Here is a 23,194-nt window from a genome sequence, read left to right as displayed (position 1 = left end):
GTACATGAAGGCAGGGTAAAGACATCAGGATAGACTAATAAGGTATTAGAGGTAGATATGTACATCAGGGTAAAGTGACTAGGCATCAGGATAGATAATAATAAGGTATTTGAGGTAGATATGTACATGAAGGCAGGGTAAAGTGACATCAGGATAGATAATAATAAGGTATTTGAGGTAGATATGTACATGAAGGCAGGGTAAAGTGACTAGACATCAGGATAGATAATAATAAGGTATTAGAGGTAGATATGTACATGAAGGCAGGGTAAAGACTAGACATCAGGATAGATAATAATAAGGTATTAGAGGTAGATATGTACATGAAGGCAGGGTAAAGTGACTAGACATCAGGATAGATAATAATAAGGTATTTGAGGTAGATATGTACATGAAGGCAGGGTAAAGTGACTAGACATCAGGATAGATAATAATATTTGAGGTAGATATGTACATGAAGGCAGGTAGATAGACATCAGGATAGATAATATAAGGCAAGGTATAGATGAAGGCAGGGAAAGAGACATCAGGATAGATAATAATAAGGTATTTGAGGTAGATATGTACATGAAGGCAGGGTAAAGTGACTAGGCATCAGGATAGATAATAATAAGGTATTTGAGGTAGATATGTACATGAAGGCAGGGTAAAGTGACTAGACATCAGGATAGATAATAATAAGGTATTAGAGGTAGATATGTACATGAAGGCAGGGTAATAGATAATAATAAGGTATTAGAGGTAGATATTTACATGAAGGCATCTAGGCATCAGATAGATAATAAGGTATTTGAGGTAGATATGTACATGAAGATAATAATAAGCAGGGTAAAGTGACTAGACATCAGGATAGATAATAATAAGGTATTAGAGGTAGATATGTACATGAAGGCAGGGTAAAGTGACTAGACATCAGGATAGATAATAATAAGGTATTTGAGGTAGATATGTACATGAAGGCAGGGTAAAGGACTAGACATCAGATAGATAATAATAAGGTATTTGAGGTAGATATGTACATGAAGGCAGGGTAAAGTGACTAGACATCAGGATAGATAATAATAAGGTATTTGAGGTAGATATGTACATGAAGGCAGGGTAAAGTGACTAGACATCAGGATAGATAATAATAAGGTATTTGAGGTAGATATGAAGGCAGGGTAAAGTGACATCAGGATAGATAATAATAAGGTATTTGAGGTAGATATGTACATGAAGGCAGGGTAAAGTGACTAGACATCAGGATAGATAATAATAAGGTATTTGAGGTAGATATGTACATGAAGGCAGGGATAATAATAAGGTATTTGAGTGACCTGAGAGGGTAAAAGTGACATCAGGATAGATAATAATAAGGTATTTGAGGTAGATATGTACATGAAGGCAGGGAGTAAAGTGACTAGGCATCAGGATAGATAATAATAAGGTATTTGAGGTAGATGTGTACCTGAGGCAGGGTAAAGTGACATCAGGATAGATAATAATAAGGTATTTGAGGTAGATATGTACATGAAGGCAGGGTAAGGACTAGACATCAGGATAGATAATAATAAGGTATTTGAGGTAGATATGTACATGAAGGCAGGGTCTAGGCATCAGGATAGATAATAAGGTATTTGAGGTAGATATGTACATGAAGGCAGGGTAAAGTGACATCAGGATAGATAATAATAAGGTATTTGAGGTAGATATGTACATGAAGGCAGGGTAAAGTGACTAGGCATCAGGATAGATAATAATAAGGTATTTGAGGTAGATGTACCTGAAGGCAGGGTAAGTGACATCAGGATAGATAATAATAAGGTATTTGAGGTAGATATGTACATGAAGGCAGGGTAAAGTGACTAGACATCAGGATAGATAATAATAAGGTATTAGAGGTAGATATGTACATGAAGGCAGGGTAAAGTGACATCAGGATAGATAATAATAAGGTATTTGAGGTAGATATGTACATGAAGGCAGGGTAAAGTGACTAGACATCAGGATAGATAATAATAAGGTATTTGAGGTAGATATGATAAGGCAGAGGTGTAGACATCAGGATAGATAATAATAAGCATGAAGGCAGGGTAAAGTGACTAGACATCAGGATAGATAATAATAAGGTATTTGAGGTAGATATGTATTAGATGAAGGCAGGGTAAAGTGACTAGACATCAGGATAGATAATAATAAGGTATTAGAGGTAGATATTTACATGAAGGCAGGGTAAAGTTTGACATCAGGATAGATAATAATAAGGTATTTGAGGTAGATATGTTACATGAAGGCAGGGTAAAGTGACTAGACATCAGGATAGATAATAATAAGGTATTAGAGGTAGATATTTACATGAAGGCAGGGTAAAGACATCAGGATAGATAATAATAAGGTATTTGAGGTAGATATGTACATGAAGGCAGGGTAAAGTGACTAGACATCAGGATAGATAATAATAAGGTATTTGAGGTAGATATGTACATGAAGGCAGGGTAAAGTGACATCAGGATAGATAATAATATCAGGGCAGGGTAGATAATAATAAGGTATTTGAGGTAGATATGTACATGAAGGCAGGGTAAAGGACAGACATCAGGATAGATAAAATAAGGTGAGGTAGATATGTACATGAGGCATCAGGATAGATAATAATAAGGTATTTGAGGTAGATATGTACATGAAGGCAGGGTAAAGTGACTAGACATCAGGATAGATAATAATAAGGTATTTGAGGTAGATATGTACATGAAGGCAGGGTAAAGTGACTAGACATCAGGATAGATAATAATAAGGTATTTGAGGTAGATATGTAGATGAAGGCAGGGTAAAGTGACATAAGGCAGGGTAAAGTGACTCAGGATAGATAATAATAAGGTATTTGAGGTAGATATGTACATGAAGGCAGGGTAAAGTGACTAGACATCAGGATAGATAATAATAAGGTATTTGAGGTAGATATGTACATGAAGGCAGGGTAAAGTGACTAGGCATCAGGATAGATAATAATAAGGTATTTGAGGTAGATATGTACAATGAAGGCAGGATAGATAATAATAAGGTATTTGTATGAACATGAATGCAGGTAAAGTGACTAGGCATCAGGATAGATAATAATAAGGTATTTGAGGTAGATATGTAAATGAAGGCAGGGTAAAGTGACTAGACATCAGGATAGATAATAATAAGGTATTTGAGGTAGATATGTACATGAAGGCAGGGTAAAGTGACTAGACATCAGGATAGATAATAATAAGGTATTTGAGGTAGATATGTACATGAAGGCAGGGTAAAGACATCAGGATAGATAATAATAAGGTATTTGAGGTAGATATGTACATGAAGGCAGGGTAAAGACTAGACATCAGGATAGATAATAATAAGGTATTTGAGGTAGATATGTACATGAAGGCAGGGTAAAGTGACTAGACATCAGGATAGATAATAATAAGGTATTTGAGGTAGATATGTACATGAAGGCAGGGTAAAGTGACTAGACATCAGGATAGATAATAATAAGGTATTTGAGGTAGATATGTACATGAAGGCAGGGTAAAGTGACTAGACATCAGGATAGATAATAATAAGGTATTTGAGGTAGATATGTACATGAAGGCAGGGTAAAGTGACTAGGCATCAGGATAGATAATAATAAGGTATTTGAGGTAGATATGTACATGAAGGCAGGATAGATAATAAAGTGACTAGGCACATCAGGATAGATAATAATAAGGTATTAGAGGTAGATATGTACATGAAGGCAGGGTAAAGTGACTAGACATCAGGATAGATAATAATAAGGTATTTGAGGTAGATATATACATGAAGGCAGGGTAAAGTGACTAGACATCAGGATAGATAATAATAAGGTATTTGAGGTAGATATGTCCATGAAGGCAGGGTAAAGTGACAGTGACAGACAGCGAGAGAGAGAGTTTTGAAACACACAACACCACCTCCCCTACCTGCAGGATGTTTCTCTGTATAGCCATGCCCTTGGCCCCGCCCCAATAGAGGACATTTCCAACATGGCCGCTATGCTCCCTCACGCTGCCAGCGCTCCCGTATCCACGACGACCGTCTCCACGGATACACCCAGGTCGCTGGCCCGTCGCTGGGGGTTGTAGGGCACGCCCAGCAGCCCGTCCGCCGCGTGCGTGTGTGTCGGCGTGTGTGTGTCGGCGAGGTTGGAGTTCGAGATAGCTGAGCTGGAGCGTTTGGGAGGCGGAGGGGGCGGGCCTTTCTTCTTGGGCCGTAGGGCGATGGACTGTGATTGGCTGCGGTTGACGTTCTTGTCCTGGTTGCGTACGGAGTGGCTGCGGCTGACCCGGTGAGTCACCGTGGCGTATTTACCTGTACCGCCCCCTGATAGCCTCCCTGGAGGGGCCACTCCTGTCCCCGCCCCTGCACCTCCACCCCCCCTCTCCTCCCCCTCTCCGTCAGACCCAGCGTAGCGGTTCAGACTGTTAGCTCGCTTCTTAAGGAGGCCTCACCCGCCTCACCCATCTCTCCCCGTCTCCCCCTCAGCCTCCGGAGGCAGACATAGGAGGGGAACAGACACCTGGGGGCTGGGCTGCGGCTGGAGGGTGCTCTCCTTCTCAATCCCCTCTCTTTCTCCCTCTCAATCCCCCTCTCTTTCTCCCTCTCAATCCCCCTCTCTTTCTCCCTCTCAATCCCCCTCTCTTTCTCCCTCTCCCCTTCCTCCGTTGGGTGGGCTGTAGGCTGAGATTGGGGAGTAGGTGTGGGTTGGTGCTGGGGCTGAGGACCAGGCTGGGGCTGAGGACCAGGCTGGGGCTGAGGACCAGGCTGGGGCTGAGGACCAGGCTGGGGCTGAGGACCAGGCTGGGGCTGAGGACCAGGCTGAGTCTGGGTGTTGTGAGTCCCGCGATGTGCGTTGGACAGGGGTGAGAGCGGGGAACCAGGCCTCTCTCGTTGTATTAGCTGTGGGGAGGATTTGGGTTTGGCCTGCGGTGAGGGGCCCGGGGCGGACGTGGAGGAGTGCAGGGGTTTCTTGGTGGGGGTGTGAGGGGGAGTGTAAGGGGTGCCGGCATTGAGTGGGCGTGGGAGGGTGGGCGAGGTTTGGATGTGGCGCTGACTCTCTGGCTCCCCTGGCTGGTCTGTCTCATGGTCCGAGCCTCCTTCTTAGGGGCACTCCTCCTCCTCTACCCCCTGGCCCTACTCCCTCCTCGGGGTCCTTGCTGAGGCTGCGGGTCCTCTGACCCTTGACCTCTGGGATAGGCTGGATCAGCGCTGTCTGCAGCTCGGGGCTCAACTCGCTGTCCTGGAAGGTGCACAACTTGGGAGAAGTGACGACTTCTGGAGAGAGATGGAGATATATATTACATATGATGGAGAGATATATTACATATGATAGAGAGATATATTACATATGATGGAGAGATATATTACATATGATGGAGAGATATATTACATATGATGGAGAGATATATTACATATGATGGAGATATATATTACATATGATGGAGAGATATATTACATATGATGGAGAGATATATTACATATGATGGAGAGATATATTACATATGATGGAGAGATATATTACATATGATGGAGAGATATATTACATATGATGGAGAGATATATTACATATGATGGAGAGATATATTACATATGATGGAGAGATATATTACATATGATGGAGAGATATATTACATATGATGGAGAGATATATTACATATGATGGAGAGATATATTACATATGATGAGAGATATATATGATATATTACATATGATGGAGAGATATATTACATATGATGGAGATATATATTACATATGATGGAGAGATATATTACATATGATGGAGAGATATATTACATATGATGGAGAGATATATTACATATGATGGAGAGATATATTACATATGATGGAGAGATATATTACATATGATGGAGAGAGAGATGGAGAGATATATTACATATGATGGAGAGAGATGGAGAGATATATTACATATGATGGAGAGATATATTACATATGATGGAGAGATATATTACATATGATGGAGAGATATATTACATATATATTATATGATAGAGAGATATATTACATATGATGGAGAGATATATTACATATGATGGAGAGATATATTACATATGATGGAGAGATATATTACATATGATGGAGAGATATATTACATATGATGGAGAGATAGATGGAGAGATATATTACATATGATGGAGAGATATATTACATATGATGGAGAGATATATTACATATGATGGAGAGATATATTACATATGATGGAGAGATATATTACATATGATAGAGAGATATATTACATATGATGGAGAGATATATTACATATGATGGAGAGATATATTACATATGATGGAGAGATATATTACATATGATGGAGAGATATATTACATATGATGGAGAGATATATTACATATGATGGAGAGATATATTACATATGATGGAGAGATATATTACATATGATGGAGAGATATATTACATATGATGGAGAGATATATTACATATGATGGAGATATATTACATATGATGGAGAGATAGATGGAGAGATATATTACATATGATGGAGAGATATATTACATATGATGGAGAGATATATTACATATGATGGAGATATATATTACATATGATGGAGAGATATATTACAGATGATGGAGATATATATTACATATGATGGAGAGATATATTACATATGATGGAGAGATATATTACATATGATGGAGAGATATATTACATATGATGGAGAGATATATTACATATGATGGAGAGATATATTACATATGATGGAGAGATATATGGAGAGATATATTACATATGATGGAGAGATATATTACATATGATGGAGAGATATATTACATATGATGGAGAGATATATTACATATGATGGAGAGATATATTACATATGATGGAGAGATATATTACATATGATGGAGAGATATATTACATATGATGGAGAGATAGATGGAGAGATATATTACATATGATGGAGAGATATATTACATATGATGGAGAGATAGATAGAGAGATATATTACATATGATGGAGAGATATATTACATATGATGGAGAGATATATTACATATGATGGAGAGATATATTACATATGATAGAGAGATATATTACATATGATGGAGAGATAGATAGAGAGATATATTACATATGATGGAGAGATATATTACATATGATGGAGAGATATATTACATATGATGGAGAGATATATTACATATGATGGAGAGATATATTACATATGATGGAGAGATATATTACATATGATGGAGAGATATATTACATATGATGGAGATATATATTACATATGATGGAGAGATATATTACATATGATGGAGAGATATATTACATATGATGGAGAGATATATTACATATGATGGAGAGATATATTACATATGATGGAGAGATATATTACATATGATGGAGAGATATATTACATATGATGGAGATATATTACATATGATGGAGAGATATATTACATATGATGGAGAGATAGATGGAGAGATATATTACATATGATGGAGAGATATATTACATATGATGGAGAGATATATTACATATGATGGAGATATATATTACATATGATGGAGAGATATATTACATATGATGGAGAGATATATTACATATGATGGAGAGATAGATGGAGAGATATATTACATATGATGGAGAGATATATTACATATGATGGAGAGATATATTACATATGATGGAGAGATATATTACATATGATGGAGAGATATATTACATATGATGGAGAGATATATTACATATGATGGAGAGATATATTACATATGATGGAGAGATATATTACATATGATGGAGAGATATATTACATATGATGGAGAGATATATGGAGAGATATATTACATATGATGGAGAGATATATTACATATGATGGAGAGATATATTACATATGATGGAGAGATATATTACATATGATGGAGAGATATATTACATATGATGGAGAGATATATTACATATGATGGAGAGATATATTACATATGATGGAGAGATATATTACATATGATGGAGAGATATATTACATATGATGGAGAGATATATTACATATGATGGAGAGATATATTACATATGATGGAGAGATATATTACATATGATGGAGAGATATATTACATATGATGGAGAGATATATTACATATGATGGAGAGATATATTACATATGATGGAGAGATATATTACATATGATGGAGAGATAGATGGAGAGATATATTACATATGATGGAGAGATATATTACATATGATGGAGAGATATATTACATATGATGGAGAGATATATTACATATGATGGAGAGATATATTACATATGATGGAGAGATATATTACATATGATGGAGAGATATATTACATATGATGGAGAGATATATTACATATGATGGAGATATATATTACATATGATGGAGAGATATATTACATATGATGGAGAGATATATTACATATGATGGAGAGATATATTACATATGATAGAGAGATATATTACATATGATGGAGAGATATATTACATATGATGGAGAGATATATTACATATGATGGAGAGATATATTACATATGATGGAGAGATATATTACATATGATGGAGAGATATATTACATATGATGGAGAGATATATTACATATGATGGAGAGATATATTACATGTGATAGAGAGAGACATGGAGAGAGAGACATGGAGAAACATGGAGAGAGAAAGATGAAGAGAGATGGAGAGAAATGGAGAGAGAAAGTTGGGCTGTGTTACTGACAGGCATTGGATCCCTTAGTTGGGCTGTGTTACTGACAGGCATTGGGTCCCTTAGTTGGGCTGTGTTACTGACCACTCTGTCCACTACTTAACCAGCACTGGGTCACCAAATAACGCCAGCGTGTCTGTCCACTACTTAACCAGCACTGGGTCACCAAATAACCCCAGCGTGTCTGTCCACTACTTAACCAGCACTGGGTCACCAAATAACCCCAGTGTGTCTGTCCACTACTTAACCAGCACTGGGTCACCAAATAACCCCAGCGTGTCTGTCCACTACTTAACCAGCACTGGGTCACCAAATAACCCCAGTGTGTCTGTCCACTACTTAACCAGCACTGGGTCACCAAATAACCCCAGTGTGTCTGTCCACTACTTAACCAGCACTGGGTCACCAAATAACCCCAGCGTGTCTGTCCACTACTTAACCAGCACTGGGTCACCAAATAACCCCAGTGTGTCTGTCCACTACTTAACCAGCACTGGGTCACCAAATAACCCCAGCGTGTCTGTCCACTACTTCACTGGGTCACCAAATAACCCCAGTGTGTCTGTCCACTACTTAACCAGCACTGGGTCACCAAATAACGCCAGCGTGTCTGTCCACTACTTAACCAGCACTGGGTCACCAAATAACCCCAGTGTGTCTGTCCACTACTTAACCAGCACTGGGTCACCAAATAACACCAGCGTGTCTGTCCACTACTTAACCAGCACTGGGTCACCAAATAACCCCAGCGTGTCTGTCCACTACTTAACCAGCACTGGGTCACCAAATAACCCCAGTGTGTCTGTCCACTACTTAACCAGCACTGGGTCACCAAATAACCCCAGTGTGTCTGTCCACTACTTAACCAGCACTGGGTCACCAAATAACCCCAGTGTGTCTGTCCACTACTTAACCAGCACTGGGTCACCAAATAACCCCAGTGTGTCTGTCCACTACTTAACCAGCACTGGGTCACCAAATAACCCCAGTGTGTCTGTCCACTACTTAACCAGCACTGGGTCACCAAATAACCCCAGTGTGTCTGTCCACTACTTAACCAGCACTGGGTCACCAAATAACCCCAGTGTGTCTGTCCACTACTTAACCAGCACTGGGTCACCAAATAACCCCAGTGTGTCTGTCCACTACTTCACTGGGTCACCAAATAACCCCAGCGTGTCTGTCCACTACTTAACTAGCACTGGGTCACCAAATAACCCCAGCGTGTCTGTCCACTACTTAACCAGCACTGGGTCAAAATAACCCCAGTGTGTCTGTCCACTACTTAACCAGCACTGGGTCAAAATAACCCCAGTGTGTCTGTCCACTACTTCACCAGCACTGGGTCACCAAATAACACAAATTTGGGTTGTTTTTTTTAATTCCCCAAGTTTTGTAATTTTTATTAAGGGTGTAACGTGAAATGATTCTATTGTGACCTCACCGTTGTCAGGGGGCCTGTTCTCTATGGACATCACTTCCTGCTGCTGTGTGATTGGTGGAGGCTTCTTCCTGGGGGAGCTCCGCCCCTCAGAGCCACGCTGCATCTCAGCCAATCGCTTCACAGCTAGCATCAGCTTCTTCTGGTGGCCTAGTGGGGACAAACCACAACAAGATATGATATGAGATAATATTGTAAGGTGTCTAATGTATAATATGTATTTAATGTAAGTGAGTCATTTCAGGAAGCGCAATGTGGCACGTCACTACTTCACAGGAGAGGCATTTGAATGTTTTTTTAAATGTATTTTTGATCAAAATGTGTTTTTTTTGGGGGGGGAGGCATAAATGCCTTCTAAAACATGTGAACTTTAATGTGTCTTTAATAACAAACTTGTTATATCGTCTGTAAATATTATTAAAAATGGTCCAATTACTAGTTGGTTTCAGCCACGGAAAAAAGTCAGGAACCTTCCCGCCAGCCCATGATTGGCTGAGATAATGAGTGGGCTGGACATGCCGAGAGATGAGTTCGGGATTGGTCTGCCATTGTAGCATGCTTCTGTCTATAACATGAGCTGCTCAGTGTACTTGCTACAGCAGCTATATAAACGTTAGCCACGGACAACTGCTCTCGACAACATTGCTGCCCTATCGACAAATATTAGCGGGGGGAAAGCTACGCCGCCGGACTACTTTTTGGAAACCGGTCAGTGTGAACCCAGAGTGACTCGACCCAACGGGTCAGAACAAGTGTTCATCCACGTTTACGGGTGTAAGAGTCTAGCTACATTTTCAGATATTACATTCATCTTTTTTTTTATTTATCAGAAACTCATTTTCATTGCAAGTTAAAGTGTACTGTTCGGCTAGCTAGTGAAATGTTAGCTCGCTGGCTCGCCAGCTAGCGAACGTTGGCTCGCTGGCGAGCGAAATGTTAGCTTGCTGGCTCGCTAGCTAACAAAATTTTAGCTTGCTGGCTCGCTAGCTAACATTACATATCTGTGTAGTAATATTAGAATCCCAGTAATAAATTGTCATTGGTAGTTATAGCCTAATGCTACCTAGCTTTTTTTACTTTTGGAGGTTTGTAACAGAGTTCAGGGGTCAGGTTGGTAGTAACAGAGTTCAGGGGTCAGGTTGGTAGTAACAGAGTTCAGGGGTCAGGTTGGTTTGATCAGGGGAGGTTAGTAACAGAGTTCAGGGGTCAGGTTGGTAGTAACAGAGTTCAGGGGTCAGGTTGGTAGTAACAGAGTTCAGGGGTCAGGTTGGTAGTAACAGAGTTCAGGGGTCAGGTTGGTAGTAACAGAGTTCAGGGGTCAGGTTGGTAGTAACAGAGTTCAGGGGTCAGGTTGGTAGTAACAGAGTTCAGGGGTCAGGTTGGTTTGATCAGGGGCAGCTAGTAACAGAGTTTTAATATCGATCAGGGCTGAGATTGGCCGGAAGGAGATCCATTTTTCGGTCTTTAAATCGATAACGTTTATAAGCCGTCTCATATTAAAGGGTCAGTATGCTACATCCATTCTCCTTTTGATATTTGATCACATCTGTTTTCAAGTGAACGGGGAGTTCAGGTGACAGGTGGTCATTTTAACATCCACGTTCAAAGATGAGACGGCAGGATACATTCAGTCGCCTTGCTTCTGTCTTTAAACTGTGTGAGTGTGTGTGTGTGTGTGTGTGTGTGTGTGTGTGTGTGTGTGTGTGTGTGTGTGTGTGTGTGTGTGTGTGTGTGTGTGTGTGTGTACGTCCGACCCAGCTTCATGATGCCTATCTCCTGCAGGTCCTCCCAGGTGGTGTGTGTGTGTGCGTCCTACCCAGCTTCATGATGCCTATCTCCTGCAGGTCCTCCCAGGTGGTGTGTGTGTGTGTGTGTGTGTGTGTGTCCTACCCAGCTTCATGATGCCTATCTCCTGCAGGTCCTCCCAGGTGATGTCTGTGATGAAGTCAATGTTTTCATATCCGTTCTGCACCAGAACCTGCTGGTACTGACTCAGCCCTATCGCTGACAACCACTCTGCCAGGCTGGCCTAAACACACACACACACACACACACACACACACACACACACACACACACACACACACACACACACACACACACACAATAGTTAGTACAGGCTCAGCCATATCGCCGACTACCACTCTACCACCTAGTTACAACAACAACAACAACCCCACCTCTTTAAGGAATACCTAGGATAGGATAAGTAATCCTTCCCCCCCCCCCCTTTAAGATTTAGATGCACTATTGTAAAGTGGCTGTTCCACTGGATGTCATAAGGTGAATGCACCAATTTGTAAGTCGCTCTGGATAAGAGCGTCTGCTAAATGAGTTAAATGTAAAATGTAAATGTCTCAGGTCAGTTACTAACAGGTTTCTGGTCAGTTACTAACAGGTTTCAGGTCAGTTACTAACAGGTTTCAGGTCAGTTACTAACAGGTCTGAGGTCAGTTACTAACAGGTCTCAGGTCAGTTACTAACAGGTCTCAGGTCAGTTACTAACAGGTCTCAGGTCAGTTACTAACAGGTTTCTGGTCAGTTACTAACAGGTTTCAGGTCAGTTACTAACAGGTCTGAGGTCAGTTACTAACAGGTCTCAGGTCAGTTACTATCAGGTTTCAGGTCAGTTACTAACAGGTCTCAGGTCAGTTACTAACAGGTCTCAGGTCAGTTACTAACAGGTCTCAGGTCAGTTACTAACAGGTCTCAGGTCAGTTACTAACAGGTCTCAGGTCAGTTACTAACAGGTTTCTGGTCAGTTACTAACAGGTTTCTGGTCAGTTACTAACAGGTTTCTGGTCAGTTACTAACAGGTCTCAGGTCAGTTACTAACAGGTTTCTGGTCAGTTACTAACAGGTCTCAGGTCAGTTACTAACAGGTCTCAGGTCAGTTACTAACAGGTCTCTGGTCAGTTACTAACAGGTTTCTGGTCAGTTACTAACAGGTCTCAGGTCAGTTACTAACAGGTCTCAGGTCAGTTACTAACAGGTCTCAGGTCAGTTACTAACAGGTCTCAGGTCAGTTACTAACAGGTCTCAAGTCAGTTACTAACAGGTCTCAGGTCAGTTACTAACAGGTCTCAGGTCAGTTACTAACAGGTCTCAGGTCAGTTACTAACAGGTTTCAGGTCAGTTACTAACAGGTCTCAGGTCAGTTACTAACAGGTCTCAGGTCAGTTACTAACAGGTTTCTGGTCAGTTACTAACAGGTTTCTGGTCAGTTACTAACAGGTTTCTGGTCAGTTACTAACAGGTCTCAGGTCAGTTACTAACAGGTCTCAGGTCAGTTACTAACAGGTCTCAGGTCAGATACTAACAGGTCTCTGGTCAGTTACTAACAGGTCTCAGGTCAGTTACTAACAGGTCTCAGGTCAGTTACTAACAGGTCTCTGGTCAGTTACTAACAGGTTTCTGGTCAGTTACTAACAGGTCAGTTACTAACAGGTCTCAGGTCAGTTACTAACAGGTTTCTGGTCAGTTACTAACAGGTTTCTGGTCAGGGAGCCACTCGGTGACGATGAGTTTGTTGATCTCTGATGTCATCTTCTTTCTGTGGCCTGGTTTGGTCACTCCGATGGCCGTGAGATCCTACACACACACACACACACACACACACACACACACACGTACCACACACACACACACACACACACACACACACACACACACACACACACACACACACACACACACACACACACACACACACACACACACACACACACACAACACCAAGGAGAAATAGGTGAGACTTCCAAACTCTCCACAGATACACACACTTTATTACCACAGACACCACAGACACCACCCGCACCAGACACTACAGACACCAGACACCACAGACACCTGACACCACCCGCACCAGACACTACAAACACCAGACACCAGACACCAGACACCTGACACCACAGACACCTGACACCAGACACCAGACACCACAGACACCACAGACACCTGACACCAGACACCACAGACACCTGACACCAGACACCACAGACACCTGACACCAGACACCAGACACCAGACACCTGACACCTGACACCAGACACCACAGACACCAGACACCACAGACACCTGACACCAGACACCACAGACACCTGACACCAGACACCACAGACACCAGACACCAGACACTACAAACACCAGACACCAGACACCTGACACCAGACACCACAGACACCAGACACCAGACACCAGACACCTGACACCAGACACCACAGACACCTGACACCAGACACCACAGACACCTGACACCAGACACCAGACACCAGACACCTGACACCTGACACCACAGACACCACAGACACCTGACACCAGACACCTGACACCAGACACCAGACACCAGACACCACCCGCACCAGACACTACAAACACCAGACACCTGACACCAGACACCACAGACACCTGACACCAGACACCACAGACACCTGACACCAGACACCTGACACCAGACACCAGACACTACAGACACCAGACACCAGACACCACAGACACCTGACACCATTCAAACCACAGACACCTGACACCAGACACCACAGACACCACAGACACCTGACACCTGACACCACAGACACCTGACACCACAGACACCTGACACCAGACACCAGACACCAGACACCTGACACCAGACACCACAGACACCACATACACCACAGACACCACAGACACCTGACACCAGACACCACAGACACCACAGACACCACAGACACCACCGACACCTGACACCAGACACCACCGACACCACAGAAAACCTAGACATCACATACACCACAGACATACACAGTGTCCAGGTGACAAGCTGTACCACAGGACAGGAAGGTAAATGTCCCCAGAGGGAAATGAAGGTGAAGAGGAGAGAGAGGATGTTGGCAGTGAGAAAGAAGCGTTGTATCACTAGACCCCAGCTCCACCCACAGTCTGGCTCCACCCACAGTCTGGCTCCACCCACAGTCTGGCTCCACCCACAGTCTGGCTCCACCCACAGCAGGGCTCCACCTATCTACAGTCTGGCCACACCCACAGCATACTGTACCACAGGACAGGAAGGTAAATGTCCCCAAAGGGAAATGAAGGTGAAGAGTGTGGGTAGAGTCCAGTCAGTGTGTGGGTAGAGTCCAGTCAGTGTGCGGGTAGAGTCCAGTCAGTGTGCGGGTAGAGTCCAGTCAGTGTGCGGGTAGAGTCCAGTCAGTGTGTGGGTAGAGTCCAGTCAGTGTGTGGGTAGAGTCAGTGTGTGGGTAGAGTCCAGTCAGTGTGTGGGTAGAGTCAGTGTGCGGGTAGAGTCCAGTCAGTGTGCGGGTAGAGTCCAGTCAGTGTGCGGGTAGAGTCCAGTCAGTGTGCGGGTAGAGTCCAGTCAGTGTGCGGGTAGAGTCCAGTCAGTGTGTGGGTAGAGTCCAGTCAGTGTGTGGGTAGAGTCCAGTCAGTGTGTGGGTAGAGTCCAGTCAGTGTGTGGGTAGAGTCCAGTCAGTGTGTGGGTAAAGTCCAGTCAGTGTGTGGGTAGAGACCAGTCAGTGTGTGGGTAGAGTCCAGTCAGTGTGTGGGTAGAGTCCAGTCAGTGTGTGGGTAGAGTCCAGTCAGTGTGTGGGTAGAGTCCAGTCAGTGTGTGGGTAGAGTCCAGTCAGTGTGTGGGTAGAGACCAGTCAGTGTGTGGGTAGAGTCCAGTCAGTGTGTGGGTAGAGTCAGTGTGCGGGTAGAGTCCAGTCAGTGTGCGGGTAGAGTCCAGTCAGTGTGTGGGTAGAGTCCAGTCAGTGTGTGAGTAGAGTCCAGTCAGTGTGCGGGTAGAGTCCAGTCAGTGTGCGGGTAGAGTCCAGTCAGTGTGCGGGTAGAGTCCAGTCAGTGTGCGGGTAGAGTCCAGTCAGTGTGCGGGTAGAGTCCAGTCAGTGTGTGGGTAGAGTCAGTGTGTGGGTAGAGTCAGTGTGTGGGTAGAGTCCAGTCAGTGTGCGGGTAGAGTCAGTGTGCGGGTAGAGTCAGTGTGCGGGTAGAGTCAGTGTGCGGGTAGAGCCAGTGTGTGGGTAGAGTCCAGTCAGTGTGTAGATAGACTCTATGATTTATTTCTCATCTAGGGGTGTAATTGTATCACTAGTCTGAGGTACACACACAGCGGGAGACACACACACACACACACACACACACACACACACACACACACACACACACACACACACACACACACACACACACACACACAGGACTTTGTCATAGGAGGAGCTCTGAGTCCATCTGCTCTAAAGGCTGTCCTGTCCTGGCCAATCACAGACGAGGTCCTGGGCATGCTCAGTGACTGGAGTGACTGTCCTAGGAAACTGGTGTCTGGGGGGGGGTGTATGCATCTGAACTGTCTTCAGTTTTACTGGTGGGAGGGTGGGGGGGGGGGGTTGCCAAAGCTTTATGATCAGTGAGTGAGCAGTGGGGTGACGGGGTGTAGAGCGTGACTTTAACTTTCAGGTTAAAGGATAGGGGTCAGAGGTCAGGGGTTCCTTACCTCTGGGGTCATTCTGCTAATGGTGGCTATGTCATACCCGGCGCTGATGAAGTTTGGAGCGTAGACCTGCAGCTGAAAGTCACTCAGCCATTGGATAACAGCCTCAGAGCTCTAGGAGAGAGAAGACAGGTGGAGTTCTGTCACTACGGCTGGCCCTGGGCTAACGGCTAATGGCTAATGCTAATGGCTAACCGCTAACGGCTAACCACTACCGGCTAATGGCTAACCGCTAACGGCTAACCGCTAACGGCTAACCACTAATGGCTAAAGGCTAACCACTAATAGCTAACCACTAACGGCTAATGGCTAACCGCTAACGGCTAAAGGCTAATCACTCGTAGAGGCTAAAAGCTATGGGCTAAACACCTCTAACAGCTGAAGGCTAAAGACTAGCTAAGAATAACAAGAGAGGAGAGGAGGACTAGGTAGGTGGCTAAAGGCTAACGGCCAGGAGCTACTAGAGGAGGGAGAGAGGGAGGAGACTGGCTCTGTCTGGGTGAGCTATTGGAGAAGATGGAGGAGGGAGAAGACAGGCTCTCTCTTCAAGCTATTGGAGAAGATGGACGAGGGAGAAGACAGGCTCTGTCTGGGTGAGCTATTGGAGAAGATGGAGGAGGGAGAAGACAGGCTCTCTCTTTTCAAGCTACTGGAGAAGATGGAGGAGGGAGAAGACAGGCTCTGTCTGGGTGAGCTATTGGAGAAGATGGAGGAGGGAGAAGACAGGCTCTCTCTTCAAGCTATTGGAGAAGATGGATGAGAAGAGGGATGAGGGAGAAGACAGGCTCTGTCTGGGTGAGCTATTGGAGAAGATGGAGAAGGGAGAAGACAGGCTCTCTCTTCAAGCTATTGGAGAAGATGGAGGAGGGAGAAGACAGGCTCTGTCTGGGTGAGCTATTGGAGAAGATGGAGGAGGGGAAAGACAGGCTCTGTCTGGTAAGCTATTGGAGAAGATGGAGGAGGGAGAAGACAGGCTCTGTCTGGGTGAGCTATTGGATAAGATGGAAGGGTGGACCTGGCTCTGTCTGGGTGAGCTATTGGAGAAGATGGAGGAGGGAGAAGACTGGCTTTGTCTGGTGAGCTATTGGAGAAGATGGAGGAGGGAGAAGACTGGCTCTGTCTGGGTGAGCTATTGGATAAGATGGACGAGGGGAAAGACAGGCTCTGTCTGGGTGAGCTATTGGATAAGATGGAAGGGTGGACCTGGCTCTGTCTGGTGAGCTATTGGATAAGATGGAGGAGGGAGAAGACAGGCTCTGTCTGGGTGAGCTATTGGAGAAGATGGAAGGGTGGACCTGGCTCTGTCTGGGTGAGCTATTTGATAAGATGGAAGGGTGGACCTGGCTCTGTCTGGTGAGCTATTGGAGAAGATGGAGGAGGGAGAAGACTGGCTCTGTCTGGTGAGCTATTGGAGAAGATGCAGGAGGAAGAATACTGGCTCTGTCTGGTGAGCTATTGGAGAAGATGGAGGAGGGAGAAGACTGGCTCTGTCTGGGTGAGCTATTGGAGAAGATGGAGGAGGGAGAAGACAGGCTCTGTCTGGGTGAGCTATTGGAGAAGATGGAAGGGTGGACCTGGCTCTGTCTGGGTGAGCTATTGAAGAAGATGGAGGAGGGAGAAGACTGGCTCTGTCTGGTGAGCTATTGGAGAAGATGGAGGAGGGAGAAGACAGGCTCTGTCTGGTAAGCTATTGGAGAAGATGGAGGAGGGAGAGAGTGAGGAGACTGGCTCTGTCTGAGTGAGCTATTGGATAAGATGGAGGAGGGAGAGAGTGAGGAGACAGGCTCTGTCTGGGTGAGCTATTATAGATAAGATGGAAGGGTGGACCTGGCTCTGTCTGGTGAGCTATTGGAGAAGATGGAGGAGGGAGAAGACTGGCTCTGTCTGGGTGAGCTATTGGAGAAGATGGAGGAGGGAGAAGACAGGCTCTGTCTGGGTGAGCTATTGGAGAAGATGGAGGAGGGAGAAGACATGCTCTGTCTAGCTGAGCTATTGGAGAAGATGGAGGGTGGAGGGTCTGGGTGAGCTATTGGAGAAAATGGAGGAGGGAGAAGACAGGCTCTGTCTGGGTGAGCTATTGGAGAAGATGGAGGAGGGAGAAGACATGCTCTGTCTAGCTGAGCTATTGGAGAAGATGGAGGAGGGAGAAGACTGGCTCTGTCTGGGTGAGCTATTGGAGAAGATGGAGGAGGGAGAAGACTGGCTCTGTCTGGGTGAGCTATTGGAGAAGATGGAGGAGGGAGAAGACATGCTCTGTCTAGCTGAGCTATTGGAGAAGATGGAGGAGGGAGAGAGGGAGGAGACTGGCTCTGTCTGAGTGAGCTATTAGAGAAGATGGAGGAGGGAGAAGACATGCTCTGTCTAGCTGAGCTATTGGAGAAGATGAGGAGGGAGAAGACAGGCTCTGTCTGGGTGAGCTATTGGAGAAGATGGAGGAGGGAGAAGACTGGCTCTGTCTGGGTGAGCTATTGGAGAAGATGGAGGAGGGAGAAGACATTCTCTGTCTAGCTATTGGAGAAGATGGAGGAGGGAGAAGACTGGCTCTGTCTGGGTGAGCTATTGGAGAAGATGGAGGAGGGAGAAGACATTCTCTGTCGAGCTGAGCTATTGGAGAAGATGGAGGAGGGAGAAGAAAGGCTATATCTGGGTGAGCTATTGGAGAAGATGGAAGGGTGGACCTGGCCAATCACATCCAGAGATTGTAGACAACCCACTCTGAGGATTCTGATGTGGTGAAGTCTGCTCCAGAGACTTCCTCTATCACAAACAGCTGCACTATCATGCTCTGTCCACTGAGGGGCAGCAGAGAGTCCAGGAGAACTCAGCCATGCCCAGTCCACCAGCACCTCTTTCTCCCTTATCCCCCCTTTCTTCCCACCCACTCTGCTCAGGACTGGACCACGGGTCACACGGAGGGGGAGAGGAGGGGAGGAGGAGGGAGGATCTGTAACTAACAGATAGCCATGCGAACCTACACACCCTGCTGGGGAAAAACATGTTCATCAGATGGCTGTGATCTGATCAAGCTATCTCATATACACACTTCCATCTTACTGGTAGAGTCCTGCCAACACACACACACACACACACACACACACACACACACACACACACACACACACACACACACACACACACGCTAGGGTAACTAAGATCAAGATGGCTCAACCTACAGTATAGTGTAGTATATATACAGTGTGTAATATATATATATATCAGTTTAGTATATATACCGTATAGTATAATATATAGATCAGTATATTATATATACAGTATAGTGTAGTATATATACAGTATAGTGTAGTATATATTCAGTTTAGCATATATACAGTAAAGTATAATATATATATATCAGTATAGTATATATACTGTATAGTGTATATACCGTATATTACAGTATATATCCAGTATAGTATATATACAGTGTAGTATAATATATATACAGTATAGTACCGTATTTACAGTATATATACAGTATAGTATTGTGTATATACAGTATAGCATCGTGTATATCCAGTATATTACAGTATATATCCAATATAGTATATATCCAGTACAGTATATATACAGTGTAGTATAATATATATCCAGAATAGTACCGTGTGTATATATATATATATATATATATAGTATAGTGTATATACAGTATGGTATAGCATATATACAGTATATTATAGCGTATATACAGTATAGTGTATATATACAGTATAGTATAGTGCATATCAGTTTAGTATATATCCAGTATAGTAAATGTATATCGGGTATACTATATATCCAATGTAGTATAGTGTGTATATATATAGTATATCTCCAGTATAGTATATATCCAGTATAGTAAATGTATATACAGTATAGTATATATCCAGTATAGTAAATATATATAGAGTATAGTATATATCCAATATAGTATAGTATATATCCAGTATAGTATACATACTGTATAATATAGTTAAATATACAGTATAGTATATCTCCAGTATAGTATATATCCAGTATATTATACTGTATATACAGTATAGTACATGTATATATAATATAGTATATATCCAATATGGTATTGTGTGTATATATATAGTATAGTATATCTCCAATATGGTATAGTATATATATATATATATATATATATATATATATATATATATATATATATAGTATAGGCTCATATCAGAGAAGTTTAGAGAACACAAAACAACGTCCCTGGGCAGCAAACAAGGAAAATAGGGTTGGAGGAGGAACAGGGAGGAGGAGGAACACGGAGATGGAGGAGGAGGAACACGGAGATGGAGGAGGAGGAACACGGAGATGGAGGAGGAGGAACACGGAGATGGAGGAGGAGGAACACAGAGATGGAGGAGGAGGAACACAGAGATGGAGGAGGAGGAACACAGAGATGGAGGAGGAGGAACACAGAGATGGAGGAGGAGGAACACAGAGATGGAGGAGGAGGAACACAGAGATGGAGGAGGAGGAACACAGAGATGGAGGAGGAGGAACACAGAGATGGAGGAGGAGGAACACAGAGATGGAGGAGGAGGAACACAGAGATGGAGGAGGAGGAACACAGAGATGGAGGAGGAGGAACAGAGAGATGGAGGAGGAGGAGGAACACAGAGATGGAGGAGGAGGAACACAGAGATGGAGGAGGAGGAACAGAGAGATGGAGGAGGAGGAACACAGAGATGGAGGAGGAGGAACACAGAGATGGAGGAGGAGGAACACAGAGATGGAGGAGGAGGAGGAACACAGAGATGGAGGAGGAGGAGGAACACAGAGATGGAGGAGGAGGAACACAGAGATGGAGGAGGAGGAACACAGAGATGGAGGAGGAGGAGGAACACAGAGATGGAGGAGGAGGAGGAACACAGAGATGGAGGAGGAGGAACACAGAGATGGAGGAGGAGGAACAGAGAGATGGAGGAGGAGGAACACAGAGATGGAGGAGGAGGAACACAGAGATGGAGGAGGAGGAGGAACACAGAGATGGAGGAGGAGGAACACAGAGATGGAGGAGGAGGAACAGAGAGATGGAGGAGGAGGAACACAGAGATGGAGGAGGAGGAGGAACACAGAGATGGAGGAGGAACAGAGAGATGGAGGAGGAGGAACACAGAGATGGAGGGAGGAGGAGGAGGAACACAGAGATGGAGGAGGAGGAACAGAGAGATGGAGGAGGAGGAGGAACACAGAGATGGAGGAGGAGGAACACAGAGATGGAGGAGGAGGAGGAACACAGAGATGGAGGAGGAGGAACACAGAGATGGAGGAGGAGGAACAGAGAGATGGAGGAGGAGGAAACACAGAGATGGAGGAGGAGGAGGAACACAGAGATGGAGGAGGAGGAACACAGAGATGGAGGAGGAGGAACAGAGAGATGGAGGAGGAGGAACACAGAGATGGAGGAGGAGGAGGAACACAGAGATGGAGGAGGAGGAACACAGAGATGGAGGAGGAGGAACACAGAGATGGAGGAGGAGAAAATGAAAGTAGAGAAGACAGAACAGAATCTCTCTCAGAGGAGTAACAGAACAGACAGACCGGAGCGCACACACACACACACACACACACACACACACACACACACACACACACACACACACACACACACACACACACACACACACACTCACCGTGTCGTGGCTGCAACCGAATGCTCGCAGTAAGGACGAGGCCAGCTGAGAGAGTAAGTGTTTGGACATCCTTGGTGTGTGTCCGTGGTTCTCTGTGTGTGTCTGTCCGTGGTTCTCTGTGTGTGTGTGTGTGTGTCTACGGTTCTGTGTGTGTGTGTGTTTCTGTGGTTGGTGGAGAGTGTGTGAGAGATTGTGCTGAAGGGGAAGAGGGACACTGGTTTCGGAGAGGAGAGGGACGCAGGGAAGCGGGAAGTGTGTGAGTGATGACTCTGAGAGGAGGACTGTCTGTCTTACCTTCCCCTCGTCTTGCCCCTCCCCCTTCCAGGTTGCCGTGGCGTCATAAGGTGGAGCTTCATGGAGCGGGCATCCTGATTGGCTCGACTGTCTAGAGGCAGAGGCGGAGCCTGGAGGTAACACACACTGTCGTTGGGTCGAGCTCAACCACTCATATTTTCATTATTTGACCCAACCAATCCTGTCCCACCATTTCTTTCTATAAACCAATCCCCCTCATTTACCATGTGAATAACCAATCAGGTTTCACCTCCTCCTCAGTAACTGGGGTCGTCAGCCAATCACAGGCCTCCTCTACTAACTACTGGCCATCTGGATGACAGAGCCGCCAAGATCCAGATCCCACTGTGTGTGTGTGTGTGTGTGTGTGTGTGTGTGTGTGTGTGTGTGTGTGTGTGTGTGTGTGTGTGTGTGTGTGTGTGTGTGTGTGTGTGTGTGTGTGTGTGTGTGTGTGTGTGTGTGTGTGTGTGCGATAGATGTTGCCTCTTTTGAGGGCTACTAGAATCGTTATAAAGGAAACAGATGATGCTCTCTTTATCCCCTGTCTCTCTCTCTCTCTCTCTCTCTCTCTTCTCTCTCTCTCTCTCTCATCCCTCTCTCTCTCTCATCCCTCTCTCTCTCTCATCCCCTCTCTCT

General features: G+C 44.3%; 1 pseudogene; it reads right to left on the bottom strand.

The window, feature by feature from the left end:
- Positions 1 to 3,940: 3,940 nt before the first annotated feature.
- Positions 3,941 to 23,194, bottom strand: part of LOC127918574 (caskin-1-like) — a 78,768-nt pseudogene continuing 59,514 nt past the window's right edge.

The sequence above is a fragment of the Oncorhynchus keta genome, unplaced genomic scaffold, assembly GCF_023373465.1.
Source record: "Oncorhynchus keta strain PuntledgeMale-10-30-2019 unplaced genomic scaffold, Oket_V2 Un_contig_14524_pilon_pilon, whole genome shotgun sequence".
Taxonomy (NCBI): Eukaryota; Metazoa; Chordata; class Actinopteri; order Salmoniformes; family Salmonidae; genus Oncorhynchus; species Oncorhynchus keta.
Note: the sequence above shows the minus strand (reverse complement) of the source record. Positions and strands in the feature narration are given on the sequence as shown.